Below are 18,148 nucleotides of genomic sequence, written 5' to 3'. Positions count from 1 at the left end.
ATACCCTGGTTCGATTATTGTGCAAGGCAATCTTTTTCCCAACGCTCTGAGTTAGAACAGATGAACAAACACAGCTCTTGTTGTTATAAAGATTACCACTCATACCAGTCTTGTTAGAATCCACTGCTTTAAAACTAAAAACACACCTATCAGGGCCAGAGATACTCTGTAGCTCCTGAACCAGGATGAAATACAGCAATTTGTCGAATGCTTTGTTTAAGTCAATGACTATGACATTTGTAGGGTGTACATGGCTGACAAATGCAGCTAGTTCATTGTAAGTGGTCCAAAGTAGAGTAACAATACTGTCTATGGTATAGATTTTTGTCCGGGTTATTACAGTGGTAGTGTAGTACAATTTGTTCCAAAAGTTTGTATGAAATACATATAAATAGTATCAGCTTATAATCAGTACACAACTCGGTTATATCTTAGTTGTGTACATGCATTGGAATAATATTTGTTTACAATTTTGGTAATTTGTTTTACAATTTAGGATCTCTTTGAGGATGGGTGAAAACATGTAGCACTATCATGCAAGTCGACAAGCATGCCAGGTTCACTGATTCCGCCAAGCCCCAAGAATTTCCATTTGTCAGACCTATGATGGCATTAGCCATAGTTTGCCGTAATATTACGCTACGTAGATTCTGTTGCGCCGCTTTGATATTCATCAGCCAGAAAGCCAGCCCGAAATTAATTAATGAAGAAAAAGTTGCGAAGCTCTGCACACACGCGACCTTTCTATGTTTTCAACCAATACCCCGTGACTAAGCTTTTTGCTTTTATTTGCTTTCAGGCGCGCTTTAAAATGTTTGGAGCTATCATTCTTGTAGTTGATATATTTTATCAGCATAGTAGGCTTTAAATCATGAAATCCTTTTAGTGGTAAAAAGCTGGCCACTGTAAACTAAGCTCATTAAGGAATGATTTCAAGTAATGTATCCATTTGTACGGTAAAATACAATAAGCTATATAATTTTGTAAGGTTTCGTTAGTGGTTCAATAAAAGTCAAAGGTGCAAGGTAGCAGTAACGACTGCGAAACTATGAGCCTTAACACAACTTTAACGTACCCAATATTCAAACAGTGTCTCTGAGGCTACATACGAGCTGTTCACACAAATTCATTGATCTTCCTCATTGACTCCTGATCTTGGTTGGTTATGCGGGACTTCAAAGTGAGACAGTTTCAAATGTAAGTTTTAAGACTAACTAAATCTTGAGCTTTGTCATTTAAACTTTTTAAATTGATGATCTATTAAAAATTAAAATCATTCTTCAATTAAAGGTTATAACGTCTAAGCAAATTCTTTCGATTACAACGAACAGGTACAAAAAATCTGCGCTATGTTGAGTAAAATTCAGAAGTTACAGATATGAGTAGTAAATTGGCATATAAACCTATAAACTCATACAAAAACTACCTACCGTATGTATGACAACAAATTTTTACCACTATGCTAAACTCGCCCATTTAATTTCTAAGCAGTACCTGGGCATATACGTACTACCTCATTGACGTCGAGATGAACAAAAGCCGAATTTGCACATATACGTATTGTCTTCGATTACCAGTATCTACTCATCTAGGGCGAATATACGTTACGTATATTCCCATACTGGTTCTAGGAAGCGTCGACTTCCGTGAGCTCAGTGTTTGCACGCGTCGATGTTAATTCCTGTCCATTCATTATGGATGCAACATAGACCTTATGGACAAACATAAATCTACATAACATTCTACATTATTTTAAACCTCATTGTGGCCCAACTAAAACTTTTATTTCTCGGAATTTCGAACCAGCTACAGTATAAGGTTGCTATAACCGCACATGTATCCTATGAGGAGGCTCTGACAATGGCTTAGACTGAGAACAAACGTAAGTATTCGGCGAGCGATCAATAAGCTCATTTTTCGTAGCTATAATTATAGGCTCCACAGCCAAGCGTCGGTCAGCTCAGACATGATTGCTTACAAACTCGGAAGTTTTCCTTTCTGTATATTATATTAATAACAACGTAGTTTTCGATATTGTATGATAACAAGTTTTTTTGCAAAAGAACAGGTACTATGCTTGTACTAATCGTATGTGTAAAGAAAACTTGAGAACGAGTGATTTATACCATCTAGTGGGTTAGACTCATTGAGGACATGTATTACAGCCGAACGTTCTTCCTGGTGATCCATTAGGCAAATCTGGCACAACATTCTTTTTTCTTCTATAGCGACTGCACTTTTTCTTTACATATTCGTATTTACCCTTCTTTGATTTCAGAGCGTCTGTTTTTCGTATTACTAGTTCTATAACTCAACAAGCTATGATTTTGAAAAAAAAACTGAACAGGCTAGGTGTGCTGCGTATAACAAAACTTGTTCAATAGCAGGAATCACAATAAAAACATACACAATAGAAGTATAGCTACAAATACCTGTTATGCTTCAGATACAATGAGCTGCTTAAATTTTATATTGGTTTGCTGCTAGGACTATATTTGTTGTGTTACTCGTAATCATGCTTTAATATATAATAAAATTATTATAAAATGTTATGATTGGATGAGATTTTTATGGTTCTCATGATGTTATGCTTGTAATAATTCCTTTTAAGTATCAGGTATTCATAATCCTTCAAGAATAAAAATTATTCCTAAAATCATTCAGAGTTGATAGTTTAAAATGTTGTCTTAGACCAATCACTGAAAACTTTTATTTTTTATGCCACATTTTACGTAAAAACCAACTCGTCAAATAGAACTTTTATCTATAATTTTTATAGCAGCCATTATATAGGCCTACTTGAACATACATGCTAGCCACTTACAGCAACATGCTTACTTCTTGACAAGTGCTTACTACAGTTTCCTACTAGTAGTTAGCAGGATTTTGTTTTATTCAGTTTGGCGTTAATTTCAGAATTTACATACAGTTCATACTTCACCTTTTTATTACCTGGAGATGGGTCTTTTTTATGATGAATACCAGTTATTGCCAGTTCATTATGGATAGTGGTTTGTACAATAATTTTGTTCACATAGATTCAGAGAAAAGGCTTCGTTCCATAATTCCCTGCAACCTTTCTGCTAACCTCTCCTTACAATTCAAAACTTTGCGATCATCTCTCTCTCACTATTGAGTAACTGTACAATCCAATACACAAACATGAATATAAAAAAGAGTATATATTCAAATGCAACAGTATAACAAATTCAGTATTGTGTATATTCGGAATAAAAACCAAAATCGGAAAAGGAATATTGTGTTGGTACTACTTACATATACTTACGTCTACTTATATATATGGCTTTAGACACTCAGCAATGACAAGCTGTGTTTTTGGATCCAAAGTTTCACTTGCACCTACATTTCTCATCCAGCTACTTTGACTAGACATTTTACAAGTTTTACTTACTAATGAGTGATATATGTTAGTGCGTAAATAAAAATATAGCTAGTTTCTTTTTAGTGTGGTTTGTGAAAAATAATCAAAATTATAGTGGTTAAATCAAATATAGTCTATTACGGATAATATGTGTGATTCGCAATATGCTTACTTTAGCTGAAATTTTTTTGTTTGTTTGTCAATAAGTTGTGTGAATAAAACTATATTAACTCTAGTAAATGTAGTATGTTTACCGGAGAAAATTAACGGTACTGTTTGAGAGGATAATATCAACAACGTTCATAATTTACTCATGGAGTTTTTGTTTTCTGTTTGATAGCACAGTAAGTTTGACATACAAAATTGTAGTGGCCTTAGGCTCATTTCAAATTTGTGCTCCCCTGGGTTTGCTTTTTTTATTGACTGGCCAAACTACAATTTTAAGGTTCCACCAGTTGTAGGGCCTCTGAAGTCTATGACTAATCTCTAACACATTTACTTATTAACCTATCAGATTGACCATATGACCTACAACCAAACATATGATTCCCAATCCGCGCGCAAAAGGCTTGAAGTATCTACAGGACCAGCAACTGAGCCAAGTTTTAGAAGCGAATTCAATTTTCATCCAATTTTGTCCAATTATAATCTTCATATTTCAACCTTCAGTATATCGTTAGGCAATTGGGGTTAGGCAACTCTCATATATAGCTATGCAGAGGCTGATTGCACAGCAACTTCATGGAGGATTTCTATCACTTTATTTCATCCTCTCACCTCTCTCCTACGACCATCGTCTATTTTAAAACTACTTGCAATTCACTTCATATGTATAGCAGATTTGAAAAATGTAATTGATATCAAAAATAATGCCATTATGTATATAATAAAAGCATAATTTCAATTGCATCAGTGTAAAATTGTAGATATTTTTAGGTGCATTAATTGTAATTTTAAGCTGTGTTGACATTCGTTCATTCATTTTCATTGCTGTTTGTTTTATTACAATTTCGCTTAATGTAAGACGTTTGTGGTAAATGCCGTCTACTTGATTTCATGCCCGATTCAATGTGTTGTCCGATATAACATTACTCATTTTAAACTAGCGTGGTTCCAACCTGGTTTGAGTTGATCAAGTGGTCGAAGGTCTTCATACTAACAACTTGTCTAATGATATTTTACAAGTGTTTCACTTGCCCGAGTTTTAGGTGAAAATTGATAATTAAATTAAGACTTGCACCTGCAGTGTGTGACCATAGCTATGGCTAGGTTTCATACTACATGATTGTAATCGTGTGGTTTATTAGCAGGTAATACATAGCGTGGTTATATATATATTTTTGTTTATGAGAAGAAAATAGTAGCTAAGAATGTGGTTGCCTTATTTTTTTTACTTGTGTTTTTCTAATGTCTATAAATTTGCTACTAGTTGAGACTTGGTTTTAATCGCGTTCTGAAATTTTTATGTGACTGCATATTAATTAGAGATGCCCCAATTCCAAATTTGACTGATGATTCAGATACTGATCCGATCTACCGATTCATATTGAAAACTAATCTGATCCAGATACTGAAACAGATCTTTTGTGTTGTATTAGCATTACATTTTAGTTCTGGATTTTTAGAAATGAATAGAACTTACTCAGTTATATTTATTGGCTTCTAAACTGAGATAACAATGCCCGCAGCATCCGCATAAGAACTGTGGTTTTTAATAAGCCTTGCAATAGTTTACTCACAAACAATTAGTTCATTGATTGATCTTTAAAGCCGTATTTATTTAGATAAACTTCAAAAGTAAATGTGTAAATTCAGATTATGATATCTTGTGTTGCATAGATAATTGTTCATTTTATATAGAAAATATAAATATTAATGTATTTATTTGTATTTATTTATGGAAAAAAGAGGCATATATATATATATTCATATACTGACATACCGTTCATGTAGTAAGAAAACAACAACGTTAGCAGCACCTGTAGAAGAACAGCGTTTTTTTAGTTTATAGTAAGAACTGAAATAGTTACTAGTTTTACTCACAAAAACTAGCTCGCCAAATGATCTGTAGGACCACAATCATTTAGATAAACTTTGAAAGTAAAATGTGTAAATAAATATAATAAAAGAGAAAAACAAATTACTTTCACAACACAACCAAACCAAAGAACAAACCAACAAATAATGTATCGTCAGGATAAAGAAATAGATGGATAACTTTATGGATCATCTGCTCAAATTTCTTTTATAATGCAATTAAATAGAAATATTACATTGCATTCGTACATTTTTGTTACCTTGTTCGTCATTGGTTGCATTCAATCCCATAGCTGTAATTAAGAAATATCACACTGTTTGATTACGTCCTAGCTTTCTCCGTACCTAGGTTTCTCAGCTGTGTTGATGTTGATCAGGCGATGAACATGAAATAAATAGTGTGGCAGGCCCGGAGTTCATTAGGTAAGAGTAAGAAACTTGCAGATGATGATCTTTATTACTGTTACAGGCTAACTTGCTATTTTCTGCTAAATAGTTGATCCGTAAAAAGTATCTGTAGTTTTAGATTTTTTAAAAAAAGTTTGGCCGATCTAGATACTAAACACCCATATCGGCACCGATACTGGTACCACCGATACTGGTACCACCGATACTGGTACCACCGATACTGGTACCACCGATACTGGTACCACCGATACTGGTACCACCGATACTGGTACCACCGATACTGGTACCACCGATACTGGTACCACCGATACTGGTACCACCGATACTGGTACCACCGATACTGGTACCACCGATACTGGTACCACCGATACTGGTACCACCGATACTGGTACCACCGATATTGGTACCACCGATATTGGTACCACCGATATTGGTACCACCGATACTGGTACCACCGATGCTGGTACCACCGATGCTGGTACCATCGATGCTGGTACCACCGATACTGGTACCACCGATACTGGTACCACCGATACTGGTACCACCGATACTGGTACCACCGATACTGGTACCACCGATACTGGTACCACCGATACTGGTACCACCGATACTGGTACCACCGATACTGGTACCACCGATACTGGTACCACCGATACTGGTACCACCGATACTGGTACCACCGATATTGGTACCACCGATATTGGTACCACCGATATTGGTACCACCGATATTGGTACCACCGATACTGGTACCACCGATACTGGTACCACCGATACTGGTACCACCGATACTGGTACCACCGATACTGGTACCACCGATACTGGCACTACCGATACTGGCACTACCGATACTGGCACCACCGATACTGGCACCACCGATACTGGCACCACCGATACTGGCACCACCGATACTGGCACCAAAGTCGGGGCAGCTCTAACATTAATCCATTCATTCTGAACTTTGAGTTTCTTTATTTAAATAGGTCTTAAAAAATAGAGAAAGCATAATATTATTATGCTTTATTATTTATCTTGAGGTGTTGACTGATGTTCTAAAAAAAGAATCAAGGAGATTGACCAACCAGAAGCTGAGATATAGCCAGCCAAACACAGGCCTACCAAAAACATAATTGTTTTGGTAATCATCAATATATGACGTATGAAATCGACTTGTGTGCCATTGGTCAATTAAGCCAACTAATGCGCTCTCCTATAACAATCACGGTGTTTTAATTGGTTTAATCACTGGAAGTATAGAACAATCAAATTGGGCCTAACAATCATTGCTCTGAGAATTCCAAACCAGTCCCTCTGACGTGTAGATTAATTTTAGCATAAAATAATTACACGCATCTATTATTTCGCAACATTTCGCTATCTTTAGTTAGTTAGGTCACTATCTTGCTAGTTCAGCTCAGTTTTGTTGTTCTCCCACTTAGCTTCCCTACTCAGACTCATCTTTAGCACTATTCAGATTTTTTCAACTATAGCTAATAAATGGAATCAATTAAATCAATCATCAATCTCGGTTATCATTTGGAATTTTCTACAAATTATATTAGTTACATCAATTATTCTAGAGGCAGTTATATTATTATTTTGTATAATATGCATTATGATTATTATATTAATCATAAAAAATAATCATAGATAAGATAATAGATAAATAGAAAAATCAAATCAAAAGTTATCGTTTTCTTTTCTTACAGCAAGAGCAGAACGGTCAAGTTATTCTTTTTAAAATTATGGCTGTAGTGAACTTACAGTCTGTTAATAGGGACGATAATCATGAAAATCAACTGAATGCTGCAGTAGGTACACAGAAAAATGATGAATGAACAAAAATTCACATTCCCATTTCTTATTCTAAACAAACTGCAAATCGCGGATGTCACATATAGACTATACACGCGCCGTTTGTGAACAGAGGATCTTCGGAGCATATCCGTGGAGATCGAGTTAAAATTTGAAGCACAATAGTCAAAATCTGCTGTTCTGTTTTGGAAAATCATGGCGAGGGGTTGTGGGCAAATGCCTTTACCACACAATGTTTGCTTAATTTTCCTGAAAAACCAGAGCTAGCCCGTAAATTCTTTACTATCGCGAGAAGCGTTTCACATCTCATAGCCTAAAATAATCATTGTACGTAACTCCGGCATATTACCAATAAGTCGATTTCATACGTCACAGCTCTCTGGATTTTCAAAGGGTTTTCCTCTGATTTGTTATTAGGTAGACCTGTGTTTGGTTGGCTATATCTCAGCTTCTAGTGGGTCAATCTCCTTGATTCTTTTTTTAGAACATCAGTCAACACCTCAAGATAACTAATAAAGCATAATAATATTATGCTTTCTCTATTCTTTAAAGACTGACAGCCTTCGTGTACATGTATAATTAGTCTTATGCTTGATAGTTTATAGTTTCTTTTACAGATTGTTACTATTCGAAATGTTTAATGTATGGCAATATATTTTTGCATCCCTAGTTGGGTACTGCGTAGCAGGTAAAGCGTTAACGTCATCCTCCCAGTTCTACTACTGACCTTCACTGTTGACCTTCACTGTTGTGACTAAAATAAATGGTCAAACCTTGATGCACGAAGTTAATCTCTCCTGTATTTGCTTCTTGCGTTTGAGCAAAAGTTCTTATGAAAATACATTATATTCCGTTTAATTTATTCTACAGCTGAATATTTTTAAAATACTTCAGGTCATTGCAATAAAATGGATACATCACATAGAACTATTTAAAATTTAAAGTGCTGAATAGTAGGCAAGAAATTGAATAAAGTAAAAAAAACTTTTGGTTGTTGTCCTCCTATCTTAAAGGCGGGTAAGTAAAGTGTAGCTTTGGAGATTCAGAAGACGTACTGCGTAGGTAAATGTGTTGATAGATTTATGGAGCTAGTTTCAGAAGACGTACTGCGTAGGTAAATGTGTGGATAGATTTATGGAGCTAGTTTCAGAAGACGTACTGCGTAGGTAAATGTGTTGATAGATTTATGGAGCTAGTTTCAGAAGACGTACTGCGTAGGTAAATGTGTGGATAGATTTATGGAGCTAGTTTCAGAAGACGTACTGCGTAGGTAAATGTGTTGATAGATTTATGGAGCTAGTTTCAGAAGACGTACTGCGTAGGTAAATGTGTTGATAGATTTATGGAGCTAGTTTCAGAAGACGTACTGCGTAGGTAAATGTGTTGATAGATTTATGGAGCTAGTTTCAGAAGACGTACTGCGTAGGTAAATGTGTTGATAGATTTATGGAGCTAGTTTCAGAAGACGTACTGCGTAGGTAAATGTGTTGATAGATTTATGGAGCTAGTTTCAGAAGACGTACTGCGTAGGTAAATGTGTTGATAGATTTATGGAGCTAGTTTCAGAAGACGTACTGCGTAGGTAAATGTGTTGATAGATTTATGGAGCTAGTTTCAGAAGACGTACTGCGTAGGTAAATGTGTTGATAGATTTATGGAGCTAGTTTCAGAAGACGTACTGCGTAGGTAAATGTGTTGATAGATTTATGGAGCTAGTTTCAGAAGACGTACTGCGTAGGTAAATGTGTGGATAGATTTATGGAGCTAGTTTCAGAAGACGTACTGCGTAGGTAAATGTGTGGATAGATTTATGGAGCTAGTTTCAGAAGACGTACTGCGTAGGTAAATGTGTGGATAGATTTATGGAGCTAGTTTCAGAAGACGTACTGCGTAGGTAAATGTGTTGATAGATTTATGGAGCTAGTTTCAGAAGACGTACTGCGTAGGTAAATGTGTTGATAGATTTATGGAGCTAGTTTCAGAAGACGTACTGCGTAGGTAAATGTGTTGATAGATTTATGGAACTAGTTTCAGAAGACGTACTGCGTAGGTAAATGTGTGGATAGATTTATGGAGCTAGTTTCAGAAGACGTACTGCGTAGGTAAATGTGTTGATAGATTTATGGAGCTAGTTTCAGAAGACGTACTGCGTAGGTAAATGTGTTGATAGATTTATGGAGCTAGTTTCAGAAGACGTACTGCGTAGGTAAATGTGTGGATAGATTTATGGAGCTAGTTTCAGAAGACGTACTGCGTAGGTAAATGTGTTGATAGATTTATGGAGCTAGTTTCAGAAGACGTACTGCGTAGGTAAATGTGTTGATAGATTTATGGAGCTAGTTTCAGAAGACGTACTGCGTAGGTAAATGTGTTGATAGATTTATGGAGCTAGTTTCAGAAGACGTACTGCGTAGGTAAATGTGTTGATAGATTTATGGAACTAGTTTCAGAAGACGTACTGCGTAGGTAAATGTGTGGATAGATTTATGGAGCTAGTTTCAGAAGACGTACTGCGTAGGTAAATGTGTTGATAGATTTATGGAGCTAGTTTCAGAAGACGTACTGCGTAGGTAAATGTGTTGATAGATTTATGGAGCTAGTTTCAGAAGACGTACTGCGTAGGTAAATGTGTTGATAGATTTATGGAGCTAGTTTCAGAAGACGTACTGCGTAGGTAAATGTGTGGATAGATTTATGGAGCTAGTTTCAGAAGACGTACTGCGTAGGTAAATGTGTTGATAGATTTATGGAGCTAGTTTCAGAAGACGTACTGCGTAGGTAAATGTGTTGATAGATTTATGGAGCTAGTTTCAGAAGACGTACTGCGTAGGTAAATGTGTTGATAGATTTATGGAGCTAGTTTCAGAAGACGTACTGCGTAGGTAAATATGTTGATAGATTTATGGAGCTAGTTTCAGAAGACGTACTGCGTAGGTAAATGTGTTGATAGATTTATGGAGCTAGTTTCAGAAGACGTACTGCGTAGGTAAATATGTTGATAGATTTATGGAGCTAGTTTGGCTTAGGTTACGTGAACTTTAAATCACACTACCTTTTCTACATCGAATATTTTTTTACATTTTGTTTATATTTATTACAGCCAGCCTCTTCACTTTCAGCGGTTTCAGGCATTGTTCACATAACTTTCATCTTATTCCTTATGATGGCAACTAAATGGTTTCTAAGAGTTTTTAAATATTGATCTGAAGATGTTCGTGCATGGTTTTCTTTCATTTGCTCATCTTATTCTAGGAACTATATTGCCTTCTTTCCACCACTAGTAGCACTCGCACGCGTCTTCTTGTGATCCGAGATTTTAAAACTAAAGAAAGAAGGTATGGAGCCTTGTTTAATTTAATTTGAGCACCCTTGAACCAAACTAGTTGAAAAATAACTGTATAATATATATTAGTTTACAATGTCTTTAAAACTTTAAATGTTTGCAATTGTGGTGCATATCCAGACAGAAATCCAGACAGAAATCCAGACAGAAATTTGCTCAAATGTTAGGGCTGTATGTTGGAAAATTCGTACATTGAAATGATCGTAAATTGAGGTTTGACTGTGCTTAGAATTGTAAGTTAGCGTGAAATAGATGTTATGAGTGTACAAAGTTTGAAACCACCATACCGTTGTTCTTTTAAATGCGGTTGTGTTTTATTTAAGACTAGAAGAATGCCTGGCATTATACAGGCAATAAAAAACCATTTATAATCAGTGGCAGGTAATTTAGTTACCATAAGCTAAGTTTCACCATATCTTCTAAAATTAGCAGCTAGGCTAGTTTGAGTAACTTAAGCTAGTGTATAGCTAAATTTGCTACTATAGGAGCTGTGAATATAGCTTTTGTTACGTTACGTGTCGCTATGCGAATTTCAACTGATGTAATGACTATGAACACGATTAATCCATTGCATCACAAGTAACTTGTGTGGCTTAATGGGTTAGCTCGCCTTCCTTCAGATGAGTCCGGCAATTTAAGGTGCCGAGTCCAAAATCATTAAAAAGCACGTTTTTTGTTGCTAAAACTTAATCTATCGCTATAGCTGGACACACCACAGACAAACAGCAAACACAGATTTATATATACACTAGCCGAATGCCTGGCGTTGCACAGGTATTAAAAACAGTTTGGTGGCAGTTAGTGTAGTTGCCTGCCACTTGCCATTAGCCTGGCACATCGCCAATGACTAATTCGAGTACACTGTTATCGGTAATGCTAAACTTACTAACAATAGCCGTGAAAGCAAGCTTAAGGGGTGGTCGAGTAATTTATTTTGAGCTGCTGAATGATCTTCTGATAAATCTGCTGCGTAATTATAATTAATAATTGTTCCTCAAAGTTTGTTGTTTACAATAGAAATATTTAGCTCAAATACATAAAAACTACCAATGAAACAATGTCCTGTCTCCATACGTATGGTATTGAGGAAGCGGAGTGACTTTGGATGCCATGTGACATGTGGTATAGCCGAACCGAAGTAAAACAACTTCCAAACCTAAGTCGGTTCGGCGCTCGTGTGACCACGCCTTTAGAGCGTTGCGTAATCCGAAGTGCTATGCCAACGGAGTATTTTAGCCGACATAACTCATATATCGCCAAAAGAATTACTGCATTTCCCGTAGTTCAATTGGTAAGGACCTCGCCTGGTTACCTGGAGTTTTAGAGATCAAATCTAGGAAAAAGTGAAATTTGCATTCTAAGTTTTTAATCCTATAACTGGACACACTGAACCACAGACTGAGATTTATTTATATAGTTGCATCGACTGAACAAATTCTTTTTTATTTACTGCTTGTAACAAGTTGCGTGTTTAATGTTTATTAAAAGTATGGTCTTGCTACTATACGTAGCAAGACCATACTTTAGTATGGACCATACTTTAGTATGAATCATACTAAAGTATGGACCATACATTAGTATGGACCATACTTTAGTATGGTCCATACTTTAGTATGGACCATACTAAAGTAAGGACCATACTTTAGTATGGACCATACTTTAGTATGGACCATACTTTAGTATGGTCCATACTTTAGTATGGTCCTTACTTTAGTATGGTCCTTACTTTAGTATGGTCCTTACTTTAGTATGGTCCTTACTTTAGTATGGTCCATACTTTAGTATGAACCATACTTTAGTATGGACCATACTTTAGTATGGACCATACTTTAGTATGGACCATACTTTAGTATGGACCATACTTTAGTATGGACCATACTTTAGTATGGACCATACTTTAGTATGGACCATACTTTAGTATGGACCATACTTTAGTATGGTCCTTACTTTAGTATGGACCATACTTTAGTATGGACCATACTTTAGTATGGACCATACTTTAGTATGGTCCTTACTTTAGTATGGTCCTTACTTTAGTATGGTCCATACTTTAGTATGGTCCATACTTTAGTATGGTCCATACTTTAGTATGAACCATACTTTAGTATGGACCATACTTTAGTATGGACCATACTTTAGTATGGTCCTTACTTTAGTATGGACCATACTTTAGTATGGACCATACTTTAGTATGGTCCTTACTTTAGTATGGTCCTTACTTTAGTATGGTCCTTACTTTAGTATGGTCCTTACTTTAGTATGGTCCTTACTTTAGTATGGTCCTTACTTTAGTATGGTCCATACTTTAGTATGAACCATACTTTAGTATGGACCATACTTTAGTATGGACCATACTTTAGTATGGACCATACTTTAGTATGGACCATACTTTAGTATGGACCATACTTTAGTATGGACCATACTTTAGTATGGACCATACTTTAGTATGGACCATACTTTAGTATGGACCATACTTTAGTATGGACCATACTTTAGTATGGTCCTTACTTTAGTATGGACCATACTTTAGTATGGACCATACTTTAGTATGGACCATACTTTAGTATGGACCATACTTTAGTATGGTCCTTACTTTAGTATGGTCCATACTTTAGTATGGTCCATACTTTAGTATGAACCATACTTTAGTATGGACCATACTTTAGTATGGACCATACTTTAGTATGGTCCTTACTTTAGTATGGTCCTTACTTTAGTATGGACCATACTTTAGTATGGACCATACTTTAGTATGGTCCTTACTTTAGTATGATCCTTACTTTAGTATGGTCCATGCTTTAGTATGGTCCATACTTTAGTATGGTCCATACTTTAGTATGGTCCTTACTTTAGTATGGTCCATACTTTAGTATGAACCATACTTTAGTATGAACCATACTTTAGTATGAACCATACTTTAGTATGGACCATACTTTAGTATGGTCCTTACTTTAGTATGGTCCTTACTTTAGTATGGACCATACTTTAGTATGGACCATACTTTAGTATGGTCCTTACTTTAGTATGGTCCTTACTTTAGTATGGTCCATGCTTTAGTATGGACCATACTTTAGTATGAACCATACTTTAGTATGGACCATACTTTAGTATGGACCATACTTTAGTATGGACCATACTTTAGTATGGACCATGGACCATATGGACTAAAGTATGGACCATACTTTAGTATGGACCATACTTTAGTATGGACCATACTTTAGTAAATACATACTATTATAGTATGTATTTGCTTACCACAATTTCCACCGTGGCCTTCATAGTTTTGCATATGCCCTGACATAGCGGTTCGTGGAGTAAAAATTTTTGATGTTAATGTTACTGCTCACATGCCTCAGTATTTTTGTTCCGCATGCCAAAATTTACATAATTTTCTCGCCCGCTTTAATCAGACAGAGTATCTCCTCTGAACGTTTTACCTAGGTAGATTGAACATCATAAATATGCTCAGTTTTATCCTGGCGCATATTTTGTGCTGCCTATCATGAAGTAAATGATGTGCTGCTAGTGTTGATTATTGTCTGTTTTACTAGAATTAACTGACACTGAGGCTATTGTTCACACAGTTGCTATGTTAAAGATAATGGAAAGTGTCTTTGTCGGATTGTTGATTATCGTGTTGGCTGACTTGGCTTATCAAACTTTGTGCCACTGTATTCCAAAGTACTATACATTGGAACATTAGGCCACTTTGTGCCACTGTATTCCAAAGTACTATACATTGGAACATTAGGCCACTTTGTGCCACTGTATTCCAAAGTACTATACATTGGAACATTAGGCCACTTTGTGCCACTGTATTCCAAAGTACTATACATTGGAACATTAGGCCACTTTTAAATTAATTTAGTGCAGAGATGCTTGATGCATTTTGACTCATTGTACTATGATGTGCTTTGTACATTCGGACCACACTATACATCACTGACAAAAGTTGATAGACTCTGAAGGAGTGAAGCTTTTTTAAAAATTACTTTCACGTCTAGGGCTCAGCAATGTTCAGAAATTTATAACATACTGATGTTATGTAAACAATAGGTAATGAATAAACTACTTTGTAACATACATATCCTTAGATTGCCAGTTTCTGTTTTGTCTTTGACCTCGTAAAAATCTTTATATATAGTGCTACTTTTTGGCTTTTCGATTTACTAGATTCTTCCTCAGATTTTTTCAACCAGGGCTATAGGGTATGCAACTGCTTTATGGTCTCTGCCAGTTATAGGTAATTTTACCCAATTATAGGTAATTTATAAACTACCATAAAACAATTTTCTGTTCATATAGCCAAGGTATCAATAGCCGTATTTCTACAATGTTTGACACGGGGAGGGGTTAACGCAAACTCAACAATATAAAAATAAATTATTTGCCCATGACCATTTACATTAAAAACTAGGTTCGGAAAACAAGCATTACTTGATCAGCTTGTTGTTTGTCAAAGGCTACGTAAATGAAGGTCATTGCCGAGAATTGCTTCGGCCGCTTCACCCAACTGTTGAAATGATGATTAACCAGCTAGAGTTTTGGCTGTTCCTTATGTAACAACATGGTGAACTAAATATATGTTAATTATAGGCTCGCTATATTTTTTATGAATACTGTCTGTTAGCCATGGTGCATATATAGCCTGCTTCTTCAATCCTATTTCATTTTTATCCACAAACGCTGTTGTGATTATTTTTCTAAACCTAATTTCGGTAAAAAAATATCTCTAAAAGTTGATGACAGCTTAAATAGATGGCCGTTGTTTTACAACGTCTGCATCTATAATCACGCTTAAATGAACCAGAAGTGTCTTTTCAATAGCTGTTTCATAATTTTCTGCCAGTACTGAGCGTACAGGGCTCACCAGACGTTAGGCTTTGTCTCTCCATTATAACGATCATAAGAATTCATATGTATCTGCACTGACTACCACTCTAACACAACTGTCTACTTGCGCTACATAACATAAATCTGCAAGTATGTCTTAATACTTTTTGCTCTAGTGACACTCATAAGTGTTATGTAGTTAACATATACTTTAACAAGCAGAAGAGAATGCCACCTAAAATCAGTAGTTATGATTATAGATGCATTCATGTGATGAATACGAATAAAAGATTTTGTCCAGCCATAGCAATACAGTTTGTGTGAGACACAACAGCTTCCTTTGGACCAATGATTGGAAAATTATTTTCAATTGTTTGATATGGTGTAGTTGTAAGTGGTAGCAAATGACATGATATTTAACGGCTGTCCATGTAACTAGGTGGCAGTTAATTCCACTAAGTAAGTGAAACTGGCACGAAATGTGCTAGATGGTTGAGGTGACAGTAAATTGCCATAAATGGCACTAGGTAACAGTTGCTGGTAGTAAATGGCTCTAAGTAGCTGTATGGGGTACTAGGTGGTAGTAGATGGTACTTCATGTTAGCGGATGCTAAGCGAAAGTAGGTAGCAGTAAATGACTAGTGGTACTAGGCGACACCTGATATTTGATAGCAATATTATAGATGGTACTAAATAACGGTTGGTGCAGTTGATGGAATAGCCCTACTACTCCTACAGTAGGTAGTAAGCGCCAGTAGAGAGCCCACTTACTAGTGGTAAATAGTAATGGCTGACACTAGATGACAGTAAGTACAGTAATGATTAATAGAATCCCAATAGTAACGTCATGCTGCAACAGTTTCGTGAGTTTCAAATTTGTAATATGGCGGAGGGTAGTTTGTTTATATCTTCCAGATGTAACATAATCATTCCATAAGTGAATAGTTTGCTGCTAGGCCAGTACATACATACTGAAGTAACTGCAATTCCAGTATTGCATTAATGGCAGCTCCTCAACAATGAATATAGATAGCTAAGATAGTCGAGAAAGTTTAGGCTCATTCCTTAACAAATTCTCATTTTCAGAGGTTTGTTTTGACAAAAGATTTGTGTTGAAAATATTCTCTTCGCAGTCATCTAGAATCATGTGAGTAGATAATTTGTCCTATTTAGACTCTAGTTATTACTCATAGGTATACTAGCTATTATAGTATTACGGATCACATCGTATTTACTGTTGTGTAGATAAACTATTAGCTTTTTTTTATTTAGACATCATGCCAATCTCTTCGAATGATGTGCCAATGCGTGCCTGTCGCAAGCGTCGCAGCAGAAACAGTAGATGTACAATAGTCTGCGCTGAAGAAGCTACATGCTCGCTACCGAGCTGCTCCTGTCACTCTCCTAGCTTTGACACTCGTCACATACCTTCTCACTCTCCTATTCTTGATCTCGAGCCACAGCTTAGCCCAGAAGGAGAATGTTCTAGATCCCCCTTGACATTCAGTATGCCTGAGCCATCATCTCTGCCAGGCTGTTCACACATGCGCGCTTCATCTTCTGATCAAGGTTGAAAGAGCTCTACATTCACTCCCCTGTCTATATGCGTGTACATATACAATTTGAGGTTGTCTCTGAAAAGTTAATGGCTGCTTACTGTGTAGCCAGAACTTGTAAATCTGTGCCTAGACTTTCACCTTTGTTCGTCATAAAGTCTGTATCGATTATTATCATAAACTTATTTTATAGAAGCTGCTAAAGTTTACATTTATGAGAATATTATTTTGGAAACTTATATACATGTACTTTCATTGTGGAGTGTTAGTAGATAGAGCGATGACTGTGTTATTTTAGATACGGATGGTAGTGATAACTCCATATGCATGCCTGGCATGGAGAGAGGCAGTTTAGCCAGCATCACTACCGACTACCTCAATGCCATATCTGAGCGCTTCAGCACCCATCACGCTAAGGTATCCCTAATCATTAGAAGTTATGCCATTTTGTTTTTTTTAAGAAGACAACTCTTATTAATTATGTGCACTTATTGCTAAATGAAACATGCCTCAACGGAATAGTTCATACTTGATGTTGTGTTGTGACTAATTGTAACCATCAGTCGGTCAACATATGTACTATTTGCCTGCTATTGATCCAATAGTCTCCTCGCCTAAATAAAGACAACTTTACAACTTTCTCCATGTTCAGAATTTTAGGCGTTGATATTTAAAGCTTTAAAAGAAGTAGTGAAGAAAACTTTGCTAAAATTATGGAACCGATATTTATGATTTGCATGGGTAGTTTGTTTAGTGGGGAGAGCTGTGCTGCATG

At 36.2% G+C, this 18,148-nt stretch overlaps 1 long non-coding RNA gene across 1 annotated transcript; it reads left to right on the top strand.

The window, feature by feature from the left end:
* Nucleotides 1–1,983: 1,983 nt before the first annotated feature.
* LOC137400127 (uncharacterized) lies at nt 1,984–17,876 on the top strand. Its single transcript, XR_010979221.1, has 3 exons — nt 1,984–2,068; nt 17,090–17,386; nt 17,672–17,876. It is a non-coding gene; the product is annotated as an uncharacterized lncRNA (long non-coding RNA).
* Nucleotides 17,877–18,148: the final 272 nt, after the last annotated feature.

This window comes from Watersipora subatra, chromosome 1 (assembly GCF_963576615.1).
Source record: "Watersipora subatra chromosome 1, tzWatSuba1.1, whole genome shotgun sequence".
Lineage (NCBI taxonomy): Eukaryota > Metazoa > Bryozoa > Gymnolaemata > Cheilostomatida > Watersiporidae > Watersipora > Watersipora subatra.
Note: the sequence above shows the minus strand (reverse complement) of the source record. Positions and strands in the feature narration are given on the sequence as shown.